The 25,121-nt window shown below is 46.2% G+C and overlaps 1 long non-coding RNA gene across 1 annotated transcript in view; it reads right to left on the bottom strand.

Moving 5' to 3' along the window:
• Positions 1–22,315, bottom strand: part of LOC125621161 (uncharacterized) — a 35,250-nt gene extending 12,935 nt beyond the window's left edge. Inside the window, exons 1-2 of the long non-coding RNA XR_007352454.2 lie at positions 22,239–22,315; positions 5,960–6,152 (exon numbers count right to left, since the gene is read on the bottom strand). This is a non-coding gene — a long non-coding RNA (uncharacterized LOC125621161). The remainder of the gene's footprint in view (positions 1–5,959; positions 6,153–22,238) is intronic.
• Positions 22,316–25,121: the final 2,806 nt, after the last annotated feature.

Below are 25,121 nucleotides of genomic sequence, written 5' to 3'. Positions count from 1 at the left end.
GCAAAGGCAGCTGGAGCACAGACTGCCACCCCTCTGTAACCAACCGCCCTCCTCCCCAAGTTCCATAGTCTCCACACCCAGACGCCCAAGAACGCGGTGGGGGGGCCTCCGGCCAACCAGCCACTCCACCACAGAGGATTGCCCAAAAAAAAAGAAGGCTGTCATTCAATAAATTTTAAAGTTGTAAACTTGTAAAGTGCTGTGTGGCATTTTCCTTCCCTCCTCCACCACCCCTCCTGGGATACCTTGGTAGTCATCTCCCTATTTGTGTGATGAATGAATAACGAATGCATGACTGTGAAGCAGCAATGATTTTATTGCCTCTGCAAGCAATGATTAAAGGGAGGAGGGGAGGGTGGTTAGCTTACAGGGAAGTAGAGTGAACCAAGGGGCGGGGGGTTTCATCAAGGAGAAACAAACAGAACTTTCACACCGTAGCCTGGCCAGTCATGAAACTGGTTTTCAAAGCTTCTCTGATGAGTACCGCGCCCTCCTGTGCTCTTCTAACCGCCCTGGTGTCTGGCTGCGCGTAACCAGCAGCTAGGCGATTTGCCTCAACCTCCCACCCCGCCATAAACGTCTCCCCCTTACTCTCACAGATATTGTGGAGCACACAGCAAGCAGTAATAACAGTGGGAATATTGGTTTCGCTGAGGTCTAAGCGAGTCAGTAAACTGCGCCAGCGCGCCTTTAAACGTCCAAATGCACATTCTCCCACCATTCTGCACTTGCTCAGCCTGTAGTTGAACAGCTCCTGACTACTGTCCAGGCTGCCTGTGTACGGCTTCATGAGCCATGGCATTAAGGGGTAGGCTGGGTCCCCAAGGATACATATAGGCATTTCAACATCCCCAACAGTTATTTTCTGGTCTGGGAATAAAGTCCCTTCCTGCAGCTTTTGAAACAGACCAGAGTTCCTGAAGATGCGAGCATCATGCACCTTTCCCGGCCATCCCACGTTGATGTTGGTGAAACGTCCCTTGTGATCCACCAGAGCTTGCAGCACTATCGAAAAGTACCCCTTGCGGTTTATGTACTCGGCGGCTTGGTGCTCCGGTGCCAAGATAGGGATATGGGTTCCGTCTATAGCCCCACCACAGTTAGGGAATCCCATTGCAGCAAAGCCATCCACTATGACCTGCACATTTCCCAGGGTCACTACCCTTGATATCAGCAGATCTTTGATTGCGTGGGCTACTTGCATCACAGCAGCCCCCACAGTAGATTTGCCCACTCCAAATTGATTCCCAACTGACCGGTAGCTGTCTGGCGTTGCAAGCTTCCACAGGGCTATCGCCACTCGCTTCTCAACTGTGAGGGCTGCTCTCATCTTGGTATTCATGCGCCTCAGGGCAGGGGAAAGCAAGTCAAAGTTCCATGAAAGTGCCCCTACGCATGCGAAAATTTCGCAGCCACTGGGAATCGTCCCAGACCTGCAACACTATGCGGTCCCACCAGTCTGTGCTTGTTTCCCGAGCCCAGAATCGGCGTTCCACAGCATGAACCTGCCCCATTAGCACCATGATGCATGCATTGGCAGAGCCCATGCTTTCAGAGAAATCTGTGTCCATGTCCTGATCACTCACGGGACCGCGCTGACGTCGCCTCCTCGCCCGGTATCGCGTTGCCATGTTCTGGTGCTGCATATACTGCTGGATAATGCGTGTGGTGGTTAATGTGCTCCTAATTGCCAAAGTGAGCTGAGCGGGCTCCATGCTTGCCGTGGTATGGCGTCTGCACAGGTAACTCAGGAAAAAAGGCGCGAAATGATTGTCTGCCCTTGCTTTCACGGGGGGAGGGAGGGAATGGGGGGCTGACGATATGTGCCCAGAACCACCCGCGACAATGTTTTAGCCCCATCAGGCATTGGGATCTCAACCCAGAATTCCAATGGGCAGCGGAGACTGCGGGAACTGTGGGATAGCTACCCACAGTGCAACGCTCCGGAAGTCAACTCTAGCCTCGGTACTGTGGAAGCGCTCCGCCGAGTTAATGCACTTAGAGCATTTTCTGTGGGGACACACACACTCGAATATATAAAACCGATTTCTAAAAAACCGACTTCTATAAATTCGACCTAATTTCGTAGTGTAGACATACCCTCAGTCTTGTGCCCTATCTATTGGACCACATCTGTTGCACCATCACCTGTGAAGTCCACACAACCAGAGTGTCATTGCTGTGGGAAGCAAGGTTTAAAGCCAGATTTAGGCTAAATGCAAATTCCAAAGTAGTGTGAAGAATAAATGGAACGGTGTTGCTAATCTGGAGGGATGGGAAATGCTCTGAATTAAAATTCCATCAATTGCAAACAGGAGAAGCCTGGTAGAGAGACCTAAAGAAATGATCTGTGGCTGCCAGGGAAGGCAGGTATGGAGAGAGGCTTCCAGTAACAATGTTACAGGGCCAGTTGTGTTAGATAACCACTACTTGTGCCCTCTAAACCATGGCTAGACTCACTGTGTGTATGTGGGCACAAATCTCAGCTGAGACACCAACCACGACCCTCATGGCCTATAGGCACCAGCTCTAATGGGAACCTCTGCTGGTCCCAACCAGTAAGAACCACGCAAAGCTCCTCTTGGCTGAACGTTGCTCTTTCATCAACTTTGCAATTCTTGGCAAAGTTCATAGGGAGTTTCCACTAGACTATGATTCATTTAGTGAAATTGATCTTGGCCAGCGAGGGAGGGAAGCAGAGACAGAGACACCACACACTTTGAGCAGAGAAAAGAACTGGGGAGTAGCCAGAGGTCGGCTGAAAGGCAAAAGGGACCTGTTCTACGAGATATGGGGCTTTTGTCAGCTTTGCTGGACAGTCCATTGGTTTCACAGTGAAGGCAGAAGGTTGAACCCATTGCAGACAGTGTGTATTTACAGACTAGCTAGCTCATGTCTCTAAAGCATTCTGGAGATGAAAGGCAGCTAAGTATCTTTTTTCTTACATACACCTAGTTATTCTCGGCCATGTTTAATAAATACACTGCCCAGGTGTTGGAGGCACCAAAACCCCAAAGATGGAGATTTCTGACAACCTTTCATGTTTTTCCATACACAAAGAGCAAAGTATTTCCCATCTGGGTGACCTTTATTGTAGATTGAGACCAAGTCAAAGGGAAGAAAGAAAGTCTCCCAGCAAGAGAGAATGACAGGTTTGTGCATCTCCCCTATGTCTGCTCTGAAACAAACAGAAAACATCTGCACATGATAGAGCCCTTAGATTTAACAGCTTGGCACAGCACACTGAAAACAAAGGCATAATACTGGCATAGCTAATTGCAGCACACTTTTGACCTAGTAGCTATTCCAAATGTCATTGCTGGAGGGTGCCTACTATGGGACAGTGAGGGGAACCAAATGCTCAGGCCATGAGGGCTTCTTGTGAAGATGTACCAGCAATGCCTAGCTGTTGCACCATGACTATATTATGGTTCTGCAACACCCATGTGATGCAAGGGCACATTCATCCCTGGTATAATCCCCACCTAAATAAATGGAGTTGCAGCAGGTCCAGCATCTCCCCCTACTTCTTTGCTCCACCCCCCTTTGTGGCCAATTTCTGGTGTGTTCTCTCCCCCCACCCACCCCGTCTACTTGGAGAGATCTCTCACATGAGTGAGGGAGCTTAGGTGTCATTAGTGCTCTGCTTGCTTGGCATAAATCTAGGCCAAGCAAAAGCTGCTCCAGTCAGCCCCATGGCCCCCACAGGCAGCCCCTGACATGCCTGTAGAGCTGCAGGGGATGTATCTTCTCTAGGAGATCTCTGACACTCTCCCCCAGAATGCTAGTTTCCTTACTGTGACTCTCTGATGCTCACATTAGCACCGTGCTGTTTCTGCTTGGTACCTGGCCCTTTGCCTGCTCCATCCTTGTTCACCAGCCACAGAAGCAGGAACAAACAAGTGCTGTAGCAGCCACCTATTACTGGATGGGACTCCCTTAGAAGTTCAAAAAAAAGCTGCCTCAATCTGGTTGAGGCAGTACTGTTGAGAAATACAAGGCCCTTCCTTCATCTCCATCTCTCCCCATCCTTCCCAGGGCTGAGCCATCTGCTGTCACAGCAGTCTTGGGGCTGGACAATGCAGGTGGGAAGTCAAAAATCCAAGGAGTGGGGACTAAACAGTTGTCTTCACAGCACTAGACTCAGAAATATAGGGCTGGAGGGGACTTGGAGAGGTCATTTAGTCAAGGCCCCTGTGCTGAGGCAGGACCAAGTAAACCTAGATCCTTGACAGGTGTTTGTCTAATCTTTACTTAAGAAATGATAGGGATTCCCTAACCTTCCTTGGAAGCCTAGTCCAGAGTTTAACTACTCTTTTCCTTGCTGTAGATTAAGCCCATTTCTTGTCCTACCATCAGGAGCTGTAGAGAAAAGTTGATCATTCTCTTTATAAACAGCCTTTAACAGATGTGAAGACTTCTCAGGTTCCCCTCAGGTCTTCTTGTCTCAAGAAGAAACATACCCAGGTTTAAATGGTGTCAAAAGTCTTTCTAAAAATCAAGGTACATCATACATCTACTGCTCCTCCCCCTACTGCACTAGGCCAAAAATACTGTCAAAGAAGGAAACTAGGCTGGTTTGGCATAATTTGCTCTTGACAGATCCATGCTGCCTATTCCCTTATAACCCCATTATCCTCTAGGTGCTTACAAATGGACTGTTCAACAACATGTTCCTATATTGAAGTTAAGCCAAGGCTACAGCAATAGGCTCAAGGTACTCAGCATGTGTTCAACATTTCTCTTAAGCCCAATGTTGAGAACTTTGGCTGTGACAGTACCATTTATTTTTTCATTATTTTATTCACACTATCAGATTAGGCCAGTTCTTGATATAGTGCTCAAGACAGTTCACTACTGAATTCCATCGCACATCTTGGAGGAGAGTTAGCTTGGTTCCTCCCACTTTTTTCAGAGCAGCTGCTGCATGGTGGTTGTGATGGAAGTATTTTGCAATTTCAACACTGAAGTCTTGGGCTAGGAGGTGAATCAAATGAGCACTGCAAGCATATGTTATTAGCTTGGGACTCTTCACTCTCTAAATTTCTCCTCATCTTGGATACATTTGCAGCATTGTCTGTGACCAAGCTGTATACTAGACATTTGAATTCCCCCCCCACAGTTTGTTATAGCTTTTTCTGCTGTTTGTGCATTTCCTGATGTATCAATTGTTTCTGACAACAGAAGGGAATGGCTTCCTTACCCACAAGCACAAACAAAGTCATTGTGGACCGTGCTCCACTCATCAAGACTCAGGTTAACAATTTCACCCTCTAGACCTTTTGCACGCTGCTCAATTTCTCTTTCATACACTTTATCCAGTTATTTGCCTGCAACATCTGCTCTGTTGGGTGGACGGTATCCTGGTCTTAATGACTGAACCATTTTAATGAAGTGTGGGTTCTCAAATCATATGAAAAAGGAGAGTCTGTTGCATAACAGACCAGGCAATTTTCTCATCAATTACCTCTTCATAATCTGCTGGTTCTTATCTCCATCATCCAGAAACAGCCATAGACAAGGTTGTGTTCTCCCCCCCCCCCTTTTGCTACAGGTGATATACTGTGGCTATATGACATACATGATATGACAAACACTATCATTGGCAGATAACTCTAAAACTATAGAAAATGGTGATCTTAAAGGTGGATAGTCTTCAGAATCCTGCATATTGAGGATGGATTCTCCTAAACAAAATAAGTCACTGTAGTTATTTAATCATCCTGTTTTTAGTATTACTCATTGCATCCACTGACACTCTGTACTACTTTAAAGGTGAAATTGTAAAAGGAAGATCTGCCTATTTCAGCTATTTATTTTTATCACAACTGCATCTAAAATGCTAGTACCATCGAGTAACAACTATATTTTTTGCTCAAACATGAGAATTCAAGAATAGTCCAGAAGGAAGACAGGCAGTCCTTAAGAAACAAGTATGAAATAAAAAAAGTTTACCAACCTGAAGATCCTGCATGTTCAGTCATGTTCCTTTCATCATCTTCAACGGAGCTTCCTCCTGAGAAGGAACACTTCTCAGGATGTTGTTTCTTTTGGGCAACCAGGCCTTGCATTTCTTTGTTGCACTGTCTGCATTTTGCAGGCATGCCTGTCTGTCTTGTCCACTGTAACCCCTAGGTCCTTTTCCGCAGAACCTGTGGGTAAGAAGCTGGATATGAGTAAACAGTGTGCCCTTGTTGCCAAGGCGGCTAATGGCATTTTCAGCTGTATAAGTAGGGGCATCGTCAGCAGATCGAGGGACGTGATCGTTCCCCTGTATTCAACGTTGGTGAGGCCTCATCTGGAGTACTGCGTCCAGTTTTGGGCCCCACACTACAAGGATGTGGAAAAAACTGGAAAGTGTCCAGCGGAGGGCAACAAAAATTATTAGGGGACTGGAACACATGACTTATGAGGAGAGGCTGAGGGAACTAGGATTGTTTAGTCTGCAGAAGAGAAGAGTGAGGGGGGATTGGATAGCTGCTTTCAACTACCTGAAAGGGGGTTCCAAAGAGGATGGATCTAGACTGTTCAGTGGTAGCAGATGACAGAACAAGGAGTAATAGGTCTCAAGATGCAGTGGGGAGGTTTAGGTTGGATATTAGGAAAAACTTTTTCACTAGGAGGGTGGTGAAGCACTGGAATAGGTTACCTAGTGAGGTGGAAGCTCCTTCCTTTGAGGGTTTAAGGTCAGGCTTTATAAAGCCCTGTCTGGGATGATTTAGTTGAGGATTGGTCCTGCTTTGAGCAGGGGGTTGACTAGATGACCTCCTGAGGTCCCTTCCAACCCTGATATTCTATGATAGAGAAACTTCATTAAAATATTCCCAAACTGGGAATATTTTACAGCCTGCTGCCATTATAGGTTCCCTTCTAGGAAGAGAATGGTATGGTAGATCTCAAATCAATGAAGGCTACACTCAGGAAGACCTCAAGACTTCTGGAATATGATGCTCAAAAACAGTTTCACTTTTGTTTCTACTGCCTGTCTCTTCCTTCTCACATTTATCTCCAGACTTCTCCTTGTCCAGATCTATTCCACACCCAACAATCTTCTATTCATTGAACTTTTTGAAGTTTTGCATTTCTAGAGAGGTAAGGGATTGACTGTGTCCCTCTGCAAATCTGTGGACAATAGGATTGAGGTCTGTTATGTCTCACCCCTATATATTATTTTAAAACATTTTTTGCTGTTAAGTATGTTCTCTGGAGACACAAATCCAATTTGAGAACTGCAAAACTAAGCATCTCTGATGGCAGAGTCCCATTGGTTAGATAGAAAATTTAACCTAAATAATCTATACAGAAGCCCCTGGAACCCCATAAGATTCAGTCCCTAATCCATGAACTATTGGAACTCCTTTACAAAAACTTTTCTTAAACGTTACATGAATATATTGTCTCATACTATAGAATTACACTTTATAATCCCTATTCCATGAGGAGATCTTTGAGTTATAATGTATCTTAATTATAGGTTTCAGAGTAGCAGCCGTGTTAGTCTGTATTTGCAAAAAGAAAAGGAGGACTTGTGGCACCTTAGAGACTAACCAATTTATTTGAGCATGAGCTTTCGTGAGCTACTGCTCACTCCGATGAAGTGAGCTGTAGCTCACGAAAGCTTATGCTCAAATAAATTGGTTAGTCTCTAAGGTGCCACAAGTACTCCTTTTCTTTTTACTTAATTATGACTATTCAGATGGTTTTTCCAACAAAAAACCTTTGAGCAAAATAAAAAAAATAAACCCGTTTTTAGAATTTTAAAAACCAAGCATTGATTTTTAATCCACCCTGGACTGAAGCAAAATAGGCACTGAACTCTGACTTCTTGAAGTCAATCATTAGCTCTCCTTCCCCACTAAGTAGAGGGCCCATGCTTTCCTTCACCTTTGTCTACTCCCAATGTATTAAAAGGAAATAACAGGTTCTTTATGTCCATTGCTAGGTGTAGCTCATTTTGTGCTGTAGCTTTTCTGATTGTCCCTTTATGTTTCCACTTTTTGTAGTATTCCTCCTTGCAATTCATCCATGTTTCCACTTTTTGTGGAATTCCTTTTTGATTTTCAGGTAAAGAAACTCCTGATGGAGCCCAATTGGCCTCTTACAAAGGAGAGATAGGAAGAATAGTATCAGGATAGTTTGTGGTTGTGCCTGGACTATCGTCTCCTTGAGAAACTGCAAGTTTTCCTGAACTCCTTTATCAATTAGATTTTCTTCCCATGGGACCTTACCAACTATCTGGAGTATATTAAAGTCTGCTTTTTGAAGTCCATTGTCCTTATTCTGCTGCTCTCATTTCCTTTCCTTAAGATCATGAAATTTATCATCAGCCACTGTCACCCAAATGGTCTTCCACCATCAGATTCACAACCAATCCCTCCCTGTAGGTCAGAAAGAAGTCTAAAATGGCCACCCCCAGGTTACTTCCACCACTTTCTGAAACTAAGTTCTCTAATACATTCCAAGAGCTTAATGGAAATTTTGTGTTTTGCTGAATTAGGCCATGTTTACACTACCACTTATGTCAGCAAACATTATGTTGCTCAGGGGTGTGAAGAAATGCCCCGAGCCACAGTTTCACCAGCATAAGGGGTAGTGTTCACAGTGCTGTCAGTGGGAGACCTTCTCCTACCAACATAATTAAGCCACCCCCCAACAAGAGGTGGTAGCTATGTCAACAAGAGAGCTCTCTGTACAGCTGTGCCACTGTAAGCTCTCTAATGTAGACAACCTTAGGTTTTGTAGGTAAAGTCCCCCATTACTACTAGGTCTTGTATTTTGGATATTTGTGTTATTTGTTCTAGAAATGTCTCATCCACATCCTCTTCTTGATTTGGTGGTCTTTTTTTTCCCCCTCCCCTAGAGACTTTCAACTGGTCTGCCTCTCACCATCTTTTGGACCTCAGAAAAAGCATATATATTCTTGATGCATAATGTACCTCCCTTTTCCCCTGCCTGTCCTTCCTTGTCAAGCTATAGCCCACTGTACAAATATCCCAATCTGGAGATTTATCACTCCAAGTCTCTGATGCCAGTTAAGTCATAATTTAGCTTTACACTAATACTTCCAGTGCTTTCTGTTTAGTTCCCAGACACCTCGCAGTTGTGTATAAACATTGGAGATGTTTAGCAAATTCCCCCACTGATGTCAAGCATTCAGCACCAGAAAACCAGTCTCGGCCCCACAACATTTAAAAAAAGATGTTTAAAAGTGATAGATTGAGTTGGGCTTAATCTGGCTCTATTTTGGGTGGGCGCAGGAAATGGCCTGTTTTATTCCCCAGAAGGGGTTTTCCTTCTCCAAATCAGCAGCCTTCTATCTGCTTTCACACATGGACATTCAGTCCACTATGGTGCTCTCCCTCACAGTGGGACCTGGAGCAGATGTTCCTCAGTTCAACCCACTCAGCATGTGATTTATGAAGCATCTCAGAGGTCTCTTCTTCCCTCCCTCCATTTCCTTTTAGCAATTCTGGGATTTGGGGTTTTTTTTTTAATTAAAAGAGCACTCCAAGTTTCTTTAAGGCAGGTCCCCTTGATTTATTGTGTTCTAGTTTCAGGAACAAAAGGCTTTTTCCTCAAGTCTTTTGCTACTTTGAGTGGTGGTTTCCTGTTCTACCTCAACCTACCTTCAGGCAGAGGGGAGCAGAGGACCAAACCCAGGTCTTCCCCCAGCATCAGAGAACAGCAAAATTGGGCAGGGATAAGATGTTGGCAAGGGATAATGGACTCAATCCATCAAGAGGCTGAACTTTGTGCTGTGCTGCTTTTATACCATGTGGTTTTCAGCAAAGTCAGTCTAGGATTCAGCCACATGCTAGATCTGGTCTGTCATCCCTGCATTTCACATGCTAGTTTAGATAAAGATACAAAGCAACCCAAACAAAGTAAACATCATGATAGTGGCATAGAATTGGCTATGAAAGCATCACAAGAAAAAAAAATCTGCAGGCCAGCTATGCCATAAATAACGCCACCAGATAGATAACCCTCCACTAAAGTTATGCAGTGGCATAATTCAATGTGAGCAAAACCATCTTTAACAGCCAGTGCCACCAACTTGGACAAAATCTCAACAGTAACCCTGTACCTACCGTTCTGCAGACAAGCATTATATGTACACAGGAACCCCTGCAACAATGGCTGCAGAGCAGAACAGAGTGGGCTCCTCCTAGTCAACATACAGAAAGCACCAACAACCCTGAAAGCACTCCCTTCCTCCATAAAGCACTAGACTCAAGGATCCAAACCAGAATCCAATTGGAGACAACTTACTCCTATAAAATCACCACATGCAAGTCTCTACAACCTTCTGACCAGTGGGTTATCACCAAAAATGGAATGATGCCCAGGTTACTGGACCAACATTAAAAAAAAAAAAAAAAAACCCACAGTCAACAGGGAAGAAAAAAAGATTTCAAGAAGTCCCTGCACAAAAGGAGGGCACTAAGACAGTGATTCTCAACATTTTCCATAGTGTGACCCCTGGTTAAGAAGAGTGTCAGGACCTACCACCAATCTAACCTTAAAGGGAAGCTGGCTGCAACTCCTTGGAACCTGTTATGGCCTCCCGGTTGAGAGCCCAGGCATTAGCTGACATCTCCCCACAGTGAAATGGGCAAAGCTAAGTCAGACTTACCAAATACAGATTTGCTCTATGAACTGCAAACTATAAAGCGCTATAAAGCCAATATGACAAAGGAGAGAGCAAGACAAACATTTTTCTTATTCTAGGTCCAAAATGGGGAGGAGGGTGTTAAAAAAAAATACATAGTTCCTTGAATTAACAGAAACACCTCCCTTTTATAAGTGTTGAGGAGACACTGTACCTAATCCTAGGTGAGAGGTGGTCTACAACAGACAGCACCACACAACAGCCAACCATCAAATCATGAATGTGCAGCAAAAACAAAATGAATCAAACCCACAAACACAGATCTGGGGTCACAGATCTGGCCAAGTGCCCCTGCCAGCCACACACCAGACTGTGAGGGGAATCAAAGCATCTGGAGCTTGATTGAGTCCAGCCACTGCCCCAGCCTAGGGGCTCCCTAAGCACAGGCTCAAGGTCCAGACCTGCTGTCTAGTACCTCACCCTGAAAGCTGCCATCCAGCTGCCTAGGCTCAAGATGCAATGCTGACTCCCAAGATACCCCACTTGCTTAGTATCCCAGCAAAACTCTCAGGGGGCTCACAGTAACTGATTAACAGGTTTCAGAGTAGCAGTCATGTTAGTCTGTATCTGCAAAAAGAACAGGAGTACTTATGGCACCTTAGAGGCTAAGAAATTTGAGCATAAGCTTTCGTGGGCTAAAACCCACTTCATCGGCTGCAAGCAGTGGAAAATACAGTAGAAAAGATTATACACACACAGAACATGAAACGATGGGTGTTGCCATACATACTCATTACAGTGATCAGTTATGGCAACACCCATCGTTTCATGTTCTGTGTGTGTATAATCTTTTCTACTGTATTTTCCACTGCTTGCAGCCGATGAAGTGGGTTTTAGCCCATGAAAGCTTATGCTCAAATTTGTTAGCCTCTAAGGTGCCACAAGTACTCCTGTTCTTTTTGTGATTAGCACATATGATAGCCTCAGCAAAGTGTCTCTCTAAAGCACAAGAGATCACAGCTCAAACAGAAAAACATCCTAACCACAGAGCTCCTCAATAGCTCCCCCTGCCCTTGGGAGCCAGTGGAGGGCCATCTGGGCTCAGGTAAGCAGGCAGGCCCGCCCCTCATCTTACGCAGGCCCCACATACTGGAATGATTCCCTTTTCCTCTGAGCTGGAGATAAAATGGCTAACAACCCCTTTTTAAGCTTTCAGCCCCCTTGGTCAGATGGCCCCCTTGCCACCTCGCCCCCCTCCAGTGACTTGATTGCCAAGGTGACCTCTCCCTTGTCAAGCCAGTTCTCTTGGTTAGGAGCCAGCCTATGTTTAGTGCTATTCCCTTTCAATGGAAGGGCACTTAACATTAACAACTCTTGCCACCAGCCTTTGAAATTTCAGTGCAAAATGGAGGCAAACCTGATGATAGAAAGGGCCAAACTTTAAAAATGAATGTATCTTTACCAAACTGAAAACTTCAGAGAGGCATTCATGCTACAGCAGTCTTTCATAGTAATTCTTAGTATGTCATACAAAGCAAAGGGCACTATGAGAACACACCCCTTCTCAGCAGGAGAAGTGGAAACCTAGCAGGAGTATTAACACTAAGTGGAAGAGAGATGTAGCAAGCAGGAGCCAATTACAAAACAGCTGCTTTAGGGATGCCAAATTTGAAAGGCCAGTCAGAGGAAAGGTGTGCTGGGAAAAGATGCCTGTAACAAGGCAAGCCTGCAGCAAAGAGTGTGCAGTTCTAAGAGATGGGACTATGGGTTGTACACTACCCATGTATTGTAGGCATTGCTATCTTCTGAATTGGAGAAGAGTTGGTTAGCAAATTTGTGGTTTTGTCTCTATAAAAGCTTATGAGACGGTAACCAAACAATCAGGAATCAATTCAGTTAAACACAGCATCCTCTGGCCTGGTAATAATGACAACACTGTAGGCTTGGCATAGCCTATTTCATCAGCAGATCTGCAAGCAACTTACAAATACTAATTAAACTCCATAATATCCCTGGGAAGCAGGTGAGCTTTGTTATCCCCATTTCACACAGAGGAAACTGAGGTACAAAGCAAGGAAGTTACTTTCCCAGGGTTCTGCAGCTAGGGTTGGAACCTGAGAGTCCTACCACCCAATTCGCTGTGCTCACCAGGAGATCACATTAACTCCCTAGATACGAGGCAGGATCTGAAGAGACGATCTACCACCAATGACCACATAAAAATGACCCTGTGACAGAGGTCAGGCTCACCTGTTAACTCCCTGCACTTTGATCACTCTGGCACTAATTAGCTCCCTCAGAGAGGGCTGATTAGCTAATCACATTTCATTCCCCAATCAGGATAGCAGGCTGGGTGAGCTAAAGGATTAATTAGCCCAATAGCTGTAGACTGATGAAAAGGCACAAGGCGGCCATGTACAGGGGAGGGTAAGCAGTGCTAGCCGAGTCTAGTTTCAGAGAATGCTCCAGCAAGAGATCTCTTCTCGGACCCTGGGAAAAGGGCTGTGGAGTCAAGGGATATTGTAACTAGTATTGCTGCACAAAACTGTAAAGGTGTTTGTGGAGGGAACAAACAGCACAGTGGGGATAGCCAACCAGTGGAGTCCGAGTAGGTTTCTGAGCTGTAAGAAGGGAGGAGCAGATTGTTCTCGGCTACAGACTCCAGTAAGAGACCATTCAATGAGTCTGATCTTGGGTAGTTATTTCTTGTTTTTAAAAGGGCAAAATCATCCTCTTAGCCTCCCCTTTGCCTGCAGCTCTGAGTTAGAATCCATCTCTGCTTTTCCTTCAGATCTGGCTGTTGGAAACATGGATGTGGAACAACTAGAGATCCATGCTCCCTTTGCATATGGTCTATGTTTAGCCTACAGAGAGTCTTGTATCTTTTTGGTTCAAGATCCCCCTGTTGCAATTGGCTAATGCTAGCTGACTCCCCAGATTCCCCTCTGACTGTACATTGAAACAGGGCTCCTGCAATAGAATGAGCTCCTTCCCTCCTTTTTCCCCAGCTGCTCTCAAACAGGTTAGCTCTCAGCCATCCAAGCCAGCCATATTCCATACTTCTCCCCATTTCAGAAACAACTGCAGAATACAAGAAAAAGAAGCAAGTGGTGTGACAATCCAGAATAAAGCGCAGCAATGAACTGTCAGCCAATTGTCCCTCTGTTCCCCCCCCCCCCCCAGCATGAGTCTCTATCATTTGAGACAGACTATCACTAGGATTCCATCACTCAGGCATACCCATATTTCTCAACCTTCAGCCCTGCCAATGTGTAAACTCCAAGTGCGGGGGGGGGGGGGGGGGGGGGGAAGAGAGAGGGATAAAGGACTGAAATGTGAAACACCCATGTTATGTTTTTTAACCTATCAGTTATAGTGCAATATGCAACAAAAAACCTGTTTTTAATGCATGTTTCTCATTCTGTAAATTAAATCAGCTTAAAAAAAAACACCTAGAAAAGAGTCCCAGTTTATTTAACCAAAAGCCTGCTCCTCTGCCCCTAGTTGGGGCATCATCATGATTTGAATCCAGGACTTCCAGACAGGCAGCACAAAATTGCTGCCAAACAAGCTACAGGAGTAACTTACTTTTCTTGTAGACCAGCCAGTGGGATACAGAATTACCTGGCAGACAGCAACAATAGGTTGGGATCAGGACTCCTTGGTTCTATTCCTGGCTCTGACAGGAAAACATTGAGCAGCAGTTACAGAGTGGGTAGGCAAGGATATGGACTTGACAAGCTTATTTTGAAAGGAGATGGGGCTGAGTGGATAAGGCTTGAGCCTGTCATTAGAGACTTGGGTGAGAGTCTCAGCTCTGCGCAAAATATCATTACTCAGCTTCTCATTTAGCTTACTTGTGCAACAGGGGAAAGGATACTTGCTAGCCTGCTAGGATAACTGTCTGGAGTCATAGGTGCCAACTTCTGCTGGGTCCAGGGGTGGGGTGGGGGGGTGTCCTCAACCCCCCTCCCCCAAGTCCCCACCCCGACTCCACCCCATTCCAACCCCTTCCCCTGAGCACACTGCATTGCCACTCCTCCCCCTCCCAGAGCTTGTTACGCCACAAAACACCGGTTTTGTGGCAGCAAGCACTGGGAGGAGAAGTGGGGACATGGAGCACTCAGGGGAGGAGGCGGCAGAGGTGAGGCAGGCGGGAGCTTGGCTGCCAGTGGGTGCAGAGCACCCACCAATTTTTCCCTATGGGTGCTCCAGCCCTGGAGCACCCAGAGTCAGCACCTATGTCTGGAGTTGCTCAGAACTGAGAGTGCATAACAGGGCTGGCTCACCTCTCATGAGCACCCCCTTGAGTAAGTGCATGTGCCTGCATTCTCCCTCTTTCAGTTTGTCCCTGCTCTGGGATAGGGCAGTGGCCCAGAGTTCCCTCCCTGAAGACAATGTCTTCACCCTCTTGAGCTTTCTGACTGCAGCTCTCCAGCTAGGCCACTATAGTTCAGTTCCCTCTCTGGGGTGCCTCAATATCCAGACCTCTGCTCCCATAGCTGTGCCCAGCCCACCCATTACTCCAGGTCCCAGCCCCAGGACCCTGTAGATAGTTAAAGGGACACAACAGATGACTGCTATATCCCCACAGCCCTACACCATCTTCACCCATACCTCAGGGCCTTGTCTTAATGGAGTCCAAGCAACCAGCACAGGGCACGCACGCATTCTCCCCCTCCCCTAGCCACACTACTACAGTTCCAGCAAGTAACTGAATGTCTAGTGGCCCTGCAGCTCTTCTTATACTAGACTGCTGGGCCCTGATTGGCTGTGTCCCACACAACCACTCTATGCATCTTGGAGGACCCTCTCCACTGCCCTTTTTTGGGGGCAGGGTGTGGCAGGGCCACAAGGCCTCCAGAAGGGGGCATCAGAGGGTCTGGATAACCCCATCACAGAGTGCCTATCTCAGGGCAGACTGTCAGAAAAACAGGCAGACACCCCAAACTAGTGGTGTGTTCTATAATTAGATTTCACCAAGCCAGTGACAAATGTGAACTCCTGGGTCACTATACCAATCTTACCATGGAGTCACAGACAGTCCCCTTAGACTCTCCAGTCTAACTTGCCATCCAGACAAACTGGACTTTGTGAATAAAAGTCCCTAACCCCCCCCCCCCCAAATAAATCACACCACATCAGGTTGCTCCCAGTCCCAAAGGGCAAGCCACTTACCTCAGATCCATTGGTACTCCAGATCTTACACCAAAGACAATGCTGGTAGCGAATTCTATTGTAAACTAACTATCGGTTTATTAGCCAAGAAAAAGAAATGAGAGTTATTGCAAGGTTAAAGCAAATAAAAAAAATTATTAACAGGTGAATCACAGTTTGTAGGTCTAAATGGAAGCAGTGATGGAATAAACTGCTAGTTTCCCAAAAGTGTTTTCAGGGTACCCAGATTGTCTTGGGGGATATCGGTTTTGAATCTGGTATCCTCCTCTGTAAGAGTTCAAACAGTCAGAGATACAGGATCTTTCTTTGAATACACATTTATAGCTTCTTCCAACAGAAAACAAGCTGACAGTCTCTCTACTCACACGGGCTTTTGCTGTGATGATGGTGAGAGTGAGGAATGCACTTGATCTTGATCATCACACACAATGACCACTTGCTTTGAAATTAGCATTTTCTGTTACAGTTCTTCATTTGCATTCCAAAGGGTTTCTTTCTCCTTTGATGAGTTATTTAGTTACAGGGGTATACACAATGTAAATGTTTGTGATTATATTATAATGGGATATAAATAAGTGAAAACAATGCAAATAACATCCCATTCGTTTTCATGAAGTTTAAACACCCAATACACTCTTACACCATCTAACCATTACTTGATCTATACTAATACACAAGCGAATTTGCCTGAGGCTCAGGCATGAGCTGGCACCGGGCCTGTCAGTATCACAATGGTATGAAGCCTTCTTTAACAACAAGGATACACAGAAATGTAAACAGCTCATAAGGGTGACATTTGAATGTGTGACCTCCTGGCTTCCAGCTCAGTGCACTTTCCCCATGAAGTCTAACCTACTGCCTTTGCCAGCAACCAACCTCTCTCATAACCAGCTCAGAGCTGTCTGTTACTTACAGCTGGGTGTGCAACCCTGCATAAGTCAACCCACATTAGATCTTGGGCCCTCTTATGTGCAATTTTTTCATGGAGGAATTGTGCTCTGAGGGACAACAGTGTCCCCTGTCACCAACGATGCTAGTGGCCTAGCTAGAGAGCTGCTGCAGCTAGGCAGTAGGGCATGGAAAGATGGTAAGTAACTCAATGGGTACATAAGTGGTCAAGTAAATAACTCAGCTGGTGGCTAACTCACAGCCTTTGATGGGACTGCTGCACATGCAGCACCAGAATCAGGTCCTGTGGTCTCTTTCTTGATGTCAGTTTGCCCCTTCCCCTCCTTTGGGAGCAGAAAGAAAGGAAAGGAAACATAACAACACTTTTAGACGAGCAGGTGAGAGAATTCTTAGTGCTTAAGAACATTTAATGGAAACCAGCTGCCGGAGTGAGACCAAAGGGTTGGTCATGCTGGGGTATTGTTCCTAAGGTTACTCTGGAGCAGTGGTTCTCAACCTATTAATCATTGTGGGCCGCAGGTTGAGAACCACAGCACCCCCCCCCCCAAAGTCCCCCCCATAAATCCATATGCCCAGCACCCCCTGCGCAGAGACCCCTCCACAGAGTGGGGCCAGGAGCGGAGCCCTGGGCGTGGGGCTGGGCAGCTGGGACCCAGACCCAGAACCCACCAAGCACGGGGTCGGGAAGCCAGGCCCTGCCAAGCGTGGGACCAGGCAGCCAGACCCTGGTCACCGCTAAGCGCGGGGCCAGGCAGCTGAGACCCAGACCCCGGACCTCACTGCATGCTGGGCAGGGCAGCTGGGACCTGGATTTTTTTTTTTTTTTAGTACGCAGCTGCAGGATGAGAACCACTGCTCTGGAGGTACCTGCTGAGGAAGAGGGAGGGGGATGGTAGAGAGACTGTGCAGTGAAAAGGAGGAAAGGTGATGGGCGATGTTTTCCCAGGCATTTTACCTCAGAGCTCTGAGAGGCTCCCTCCCCTCACTGTTTAAAGGAGCTGCTCTTGGAGAGGAGCCTTTTGGGACAAAATGAGATGGCGAAAGAGAGAATAAACGCAGGGTGTGGGGGGATGTACGTGACAGAAAGAGAGTGGGTGGACTGAAGGAAAGAGGATCCCAAAGTTCAGTGCACAAGACAAAAAGCCAGGGCCTGCCCTGTGCCCCCTTCCGGTCCTCCTCAAATCCAGACAGCTGCAATTTAGATGTAACCGATACACAGACGGCTGTTCGCCCAAGTCAATGTTCCCTCGCTTCCTCCTGATCCGTCAGGCTGTGTCTAATGTGCCCAGACCTGTGGTAACTGCCAAACCCAAGGAGAGTTCTGAGATAGCCAACACATGAACAAACATACAAATGAGTGCTCTGTGGCTGCAAACCTTTGGTGAAACTATATAGTGGGAAGAGGAGCCTAGTGGGGCAGATAGAACTGGGTGGAATAGAATAGCGAGTGCTTTAAACTAGTTCTTCCTCACCTAAGAATAATCAACTCCTACTAATGCCAGGCAATGCCAAGGCTTTGCAACCCCATCACCTTGAAGTCCAGGAGAGAGACTCATTTCCCTACTGCTGTGCCAACTCTATCTCCTGTGCAATGAGGCCTTGCACCCATCAAATCATTGGTCTCTCCCTGTGCTTTCACCAGATCCTACTTGGCATGCTTTGGGGTACAGATCACAACCTCCATTGGTGCCTTTGACCTGAGGTCATAGCTCAGATGCTTCCTCTCTTAGGTGCATTTGCCTTTGTCGACTCTTAATTCGCAGCTTTGGAAACAAAGGTCTGGACATGGTAAACAGGCAAACCTTGTGAGTTCTGTGCCCAAGAACAGAAATGCAATCTGTCAATAGACGAAATATATGGAAATTCAGATACCCAACTATCCCTTTCAGAGTTTAAAAAAAAAAATTTTCAACAGAAGAGATGCTCCAAATCAGGAAAGGGTAAAGTACCTGGGGGGTATATGTAGCTCTGAAACTGTAATGCTGTATTAGGACTGCTTGAAATTTAGGGAGATTTTCTCCTTCCATTCGATTTCTTTAGAATGGTGGTTTTCAACCTGTGGTCCATGGACCACTGGGGGTCCACAGGTTATGTTTAAGATTGCCAAAGGATTCCTCCATTTGAAAATTTTTAGGGGTCTGCAAATGATAAAAGATTGCTAACCACTGCTTTAAATGAAACACGCCTTTCAACTAGAAAATTTGGTTCTGGTCTATAGTGCTTGTATGTCATCTCTCCTAGTCCCTGTGGAAGACAAATATTTAAAAGAGATGTCTTGCCAACCCCAAAATTCAAAAATCATGAGCCAGGCACCCCCAAAACCATGAGATTGGCTTAAAAATCAATAAATCTGGGGGTCTTTTTGCCTTCTGGTGTTTGAGCTACTAGATTTTCTGATTTCTAGGTGTACAAATACATAAAAAGTAGCAGTCTCTTCCCTGAAGCATTTACCCTATAACTAGACAAGAGTGAGAGGGGAAAAGGGGATGTAGAGAGTTGAAGGGTGGTAGTAGAGGCAGGAATAGGACCCATGTTTTTTTGATTACTAGGCCACTGCCTTACTCAGTGAGCCAGGCTGCCTAGTGAAATACCAGTCCTGCCTTACCTACAGTAATGTTCTCACTGTTTGCTGCCATCAGTGAAGTTGCAGCACTGCAAGAGCAATAGTGGGAAATTTAAAGAAAACCTCAGCCTATATGTGGGTGGCTACATTTCCCCATAGCAGTTGGCCAAAACTGTAGAATGGGTGGCATATTTGGGCACCAAAATCTAGAAAAGAGAAGTCTAAAAAGCGTGAGTCTTAGAAGCAGGAATGCTGTGGTGGGCTCCAGTGTGGATATGATTTTCTGTTCAATCTCCTCATTGTAGCTCAGAGGACAGTAAATTATGACTGAAACAGTTAACTACTGGTCTAATATTTCTTAGTGGTGCTCCTGAAGTTGGAAAGAGTGCTGCATAGTGGAGTTATGTAAGGCCAATTAGGGGTGAAGGGATTTTTGTAAGCATGAAGCTAATGTGAAATAATTTGTGTCTTGAGCCCTGCCTAACAACCCCCTTTCCCAGCAATAATAAAACACCTTCTTTTTCAGTTTGTCACCTTGTGAAGAAGATGGCATACTGCTTCAAACACAGCCATGGGTCAAAACTTACCCCCCTGCTGGGGCTTTAGCTTTATCCACAAAATCCAGCCCAAGCCTTCTCCCCAGACTTGGTTGCTCTTCCTTGATGACTGCTCAGCCCACACTCTAGGTCTTCTGTAGGTAGCCCATTGCTTATATCTGGATGGGGTAATGAGTCATCTCGAATAGAGTCGGCAGAGCCCACTTAGCATTTCCAACAGGATAACCATTTGTTAAGAAGGTACTTATTTTTTCAGGAACACACTGCCAGCCTATTGCACACCTGCACAATGGTTGATAACAAATTAAAGCTCTAACTGCTTAGATCATTATGATACTACAAATGTGTAACTGCATCCTCACGGGTCAAATCCTGCAAAAGTTACTCTTGTGCATACGCAAAAAGAAGAGGAGGACTTGTGGCACCTTAGAGACTAACCAATTTGTTTGAGCATGAGCTTTCGTGAGCTACAGCTCACTTCATCGGATGCAATATGCATATGCTTATGCTTACTCCCATACAGCGTCCCATTCAAGCCAACAGGCGTCTGCATGGGGGCAAGGATACATGCTGTAATAAGTGATGGCAGGGGCAGTCTCTATGGTAGCATCAGTAAGGTAGTTTGTCTAGTAGTTAAAACAGGGAGCCAAGTCTCCTGAGTTCTATTCCCAGCTTTACCATTAACTCATGGTGTGACCTTGGGCAAGTCACGTCTTTGCTTTGTGCCTCAGTTTTCCCATCTGTAAAACTAGCTGTGGATCTGTCCCCAGTCTTCCTCAAGTTCAGGGCTGTGTCTCTTTAAATTCAGGCTCCTCTCTAATGTAGATAGAATGTAAGCAACAGTACTACCAGTTATAAATGGGGAACGAGATTATGGGGAACTTCAGGGGATCACGTCCTTCAGGTGGGTCACTCCTTCTCTCCCTCTGTCCAGCCTTTTTATTGGTTCTTACTCCATACCCTTCACTGGGCCATCTGAGTGCCCTCTTCCCTAGCACACACCCCTCCCTTCATTCTTAGCCTTCCTGTCTTTTAAAGAAAAAATTGTACTTGGATTTCCAAACTGCCTTCCCTCTCTCTCTGTGTCTCTCTCTCTCTTTGATGTTAATTGTCTGCAGTGCTGGAGAGCTCCTTGGCTGATTAAATCTGAGAGTCCTCCCTGGTTTTATTGACCCATGAATGGGGGCCTCTTCAGTGCTCACTGGAGTGCAGTATCATTGCCCCTCCTCCTCCCCCCCCCATTTGGTTTGATGGATTAATCCCGCTGTGTAAAGAAAAGTGGGGTGGGATGGGAAACTGAAGCAGTGGGAAAGGGCGGGTGGGGAGAGGGGAAGAGAGAGAAGGAGCTTCAGCAAATGCTCAGCTGCCCTTGCTTAAAATAACACAGTTTATTTAAGCAGGTCAGCCACACAATAGCATGAGGGAGGTTGTTACCAAGCTCATGGGACCTTGTGTGTGTTGTGTAAGAGGCTGAAGTGGGTTTTAACCAAACTAGGAAAGCCGGCCTCTTCCTCCCCCCATGTGCACTGCACACACACACTCTCCTCTCTTCCCCATAACACATGGCAGTCCTTGCTTCTCGAGCGCTGGCATGATGGACAGCTTGGGATGACACTGCTTCTCCAGCTGTGCTGACTGAAGATCCAGACTTGGCTTGGCTGGCTTGCTGACCTGGACTCCTGGCGGAGCTGTGGGTGGGGGTGTCTTTGTTGGCACACTGCCCCTCACCCCCCCTTTGTTTGAGGCATGTGCAAGGAATTCTCACCTCAAAAGGCTTCTAGCAACTCAGAAGCACTCATCCCTCAATCCCCACCCTACCCCCATTCTGATGGCATAAATGCTTACTCTGAATGGCACAGACTGTCTGCAATGTTTTCAATGTACAAAGCTTCCTGAGCATGGAGAATTTCTTGGTCTTAATATCACATGTCAGAATTTAGTGTGGAGGAAAATAAGGTGGGGGGGGGGGCATCAGCTAAGTACATTGCAGGCTGGCTTCACCCTGTTCCCAGCTCTGCCAAAAATATCTCTGTCTTCCAGAGACAGAACATTCCTTGGTATTTCAGCCCTGGGCTCCCCACAATTAGCTCTGCCAATGCCCCTCACTCCTGACCCATGAACAGATTCAACTATTCCAGTCTTGGGTCCTTTCTGATCTGACACTGCCAACTGATCAAATCACTCCAAATTGAGTACTGGTGATTTTGTAACTCTGGGAAATGTTCACAGATGAGCTGGGTTAGGCCACCAAATTCATTTTTCACTTGTGATACAAACCAGCTGTTGAATCGGGGTCACCACCCGGCAGACCAGAACAGTACGTGCTATTGTCCCCCAATAAAAACAACCAGCCCCTAAACCAATTCATGCGAAATCCATGCGTAATTCCCCCCACGCTTACCCGTTTCCCTCCACTCACCAATGGCTGTGTGGGCTGATTTATACAAGGACCACTACAGAATTGTACCACTCCTGATCGTATTCATCTTCCCCACCAGAAAGTCAGCAACAGGAAATGAACAGACTCTCTCTCAGGAGACTTATGTAATTTTCCAGTCTCTCTCTTTCTTTCTCTGGCTTCAGAGTGAGCACGTTGCTGTTGGCACCACCTTGCCTGCTTCCTGGCACAGTTATTCAGTCAGCCTGCCAGACGTTTCAAGGCTTACTTGCCCTTTCCAGAGAATGGAAGCAAAGAGGGGGAGACAGGCTCCCTTGGAATGAATTGGCAGCCAGCATGTTTCCAAACACTGAGAGAGAGAAATCTGCCTCTCCAGACTCACCAAAGCTGCCACCGTAGCGGATCTGGGCCAGACAAATCTTAAAATTACCGCCATGCTGCTGGACACGCATGCTTTTTGGGGGACAGAATGGAACAACGAGAAGGGGGCAGAAGGTGCTGGCATTTTCTTTTAAGTCTGTGTTTTTGCAAAAGAGCACCACATAGGCACCACATAAATTCCTGCTCTGCATGTGCTGCTTATTTTAATATGTGGAATTCAACCAGTGTAATTAGGAGTAGCTGCAAATGGCCATTTCTTTGCAGAGAGTGCTTATTCCTCCCAGTCCACCTGTCTGCCTGCGCCTCTTTGTATGTGTGTGAAAGAGAGCATAGGGAACTGTGTGTGTGTCTGCGAGAGAGAGAGAGAGAGAGATCTTACATTGTGTTAGAGAGATTACAGTGTGTGAGCATGAGGGAGATTGTGTGTGTGTGTATGCATGAATGGACTGAGTGTATATCACTGGACTGTGTATGTATATAGATGAGTGTGTTGCTGTGTTCAATCGTGTGTGCACAGTGAAGACAATTAAGGAGGCCTTGCTCTAAAGGCACTGGACTGGGATTCAGGAGTTCTGAGTTCATTTCCTGTGTGACTTTGGGCAAGTCACTTAATATCTTCATGACACAGTAACTGTAAAATGGGGCCAATAGCACTTTCTTGCTCTCACCCATATCCCTTGGATTGTAAGGCAGGGACTGTCTCTCACAGTCCTAGCACAATGGGGCCCTGAGCTTGATTAGGCCATTGAGGCAATGCTGTAATATTACTAATAAATACATGACAAGTTATTTAAATTGGACACAAATTGAGCAAAAATGGCTTCATTGCTGATCTGGAGAAAATGAAAACAGACTTACTGCCCACTCCACAGCGTAGAGTGGATCTGCAGAGCTTTATGAAGGGGATACGTTATTTTTTGGCAAAATTCATTCCAATTTATGAGTAAGGGCTTTTAACCTGTCAGGTGCTGAGCACTCTGTTCCCAGTCCAGCAAAGCACTTGAGCATATCAGTAATATCACTGACTTCACAAAGATTACTTCTGGTGAAAGGCGCTACGCAACACAAGTCAGGCACCTAGTCCAAAGGAAAGATGGCACAGGGGACTGGAACTTAGGTTCAATTCCCACCCCAGCCACAGACCTGCTGTGTGACTGTGGTTGCCAATGTTGGTGGGACGTAGGCCTGGTGGTTTCATTGCATGACATAATGACTCCAGGACAGCCCTGGAGGGTTGGCAACCTATGTGTGATGGTGAGCAAGTCACTTTACCCTCCCTCTGCCTCATTCCTCATCTGCCCTGTGGGGATAGTGGCTCTGTACTATTCAGAGGCTAATGTCTATTATTGTCTGTGATTTGCTTGGCTACAAAAGGGATGAGGGCCAGATAAATCCTGAGGCAGAGAGGCAAAGTGATACTGATACTATGAAATCCAGGTCAAATGTCTGTTACTATTTCAAACAGGGAGACCGTGCATTGTGGGTGAACTGACACTAACAAGATGGCCGAAAGAAAGAGCAGGGTCAGAAACCAAACTGAGACTGCGCTGTTTGTGAGGCAGGATGAGGGTGGCCTCTCATGCGTTCCCAGAAGACAGGACATTCTGGTATGTCTGGGAAGGGCTTGGGCCTACCCCACTGGCATGACCCCGCCCCCGCCAGCGTGTGCGTGCGAGGCCATGCTGGTGGAGGCGGAATGTCATGCTCTTCAAAATAGTGTCCTCTGTCTGACACCAGACAAAACCACATCCAGATGGGGGGGACTGTTTGGTTTAAAACCGGATGAATGGTCTGCCTCAACAGGACACCATCCCGGCATGGACTGGTGCCTATCCAGTCCAGCAGTCGATGCCTCTTATATCTCACCATCACTGCCACCAAGTCCTTCTTCAGCATCAAGACTGGATCAGCTCCAGCCCTGCCTGAGGCACCTTTGCCCAAAAGTTGTTTTAAAAACCCCAGCCCTCATTTGTTTAAAAAAAAAACAACTCCCAAACATCTTGGCTTTGAAGAACAGCCTGGAGAAAAGAGAAAATAATTTCCCTTTCCTTTTAGTGTAATTCCTGGTACGTGTGTATTAGGGACTGGAGCACACAGGGATGGGGGGAGAGGGAGAGAATGGAAAAGTTCTCATTAACGGGGACAGCTCCCCCCAAACTCACACACACAGGTTCCCAGATTTCTCTGAGCTCGCTTTCTTCCATGGAGCACATCACAAAGCCATCTCTTCCTCCCCCGCCTGGGTTGTAAAATAACAAGTGTCATGTTATTGCTGAACTGCGGAGGTCTGGTGCCCTGCAAAGAGAGCGGGGCAGTCTAATTAGGGAAATGAGAGCCATCCTTAATGAGCACTCCTGACTCAGTGGAGTTTAAAAGAGAAAGGAGAGAAAACTGGCTTGATTCACACAGCTTTCTCTTTCCCCTCCTTTCTGTCCTCCCCATAAACCTACTGCAGTTTGGTCCTAAGTCCAGGATTCTCTCTTCACTTAAATATTCAGCTTCTTGCTCCATGTCTGATTTCAC

This window comes from Caretta caretta, chromosome 1 (genome assembly GCF_965140235.1).
Source record: "Caretta caretta isolate rCarCar2 chromosome 1, rCarCar1.hap1, whole genome shotgun sequence".
Taxonomy (NCBI): Eukaryota; Metazoa; Chordata; order Testudines; family Cheloniidae; genus Caretta; species Caretta caretta.
The sequence above is the reverse complement of the archived record's forward strand: the minus strand, read 5'-3'. Positions and strand labels throughout refer to the sequence as shown.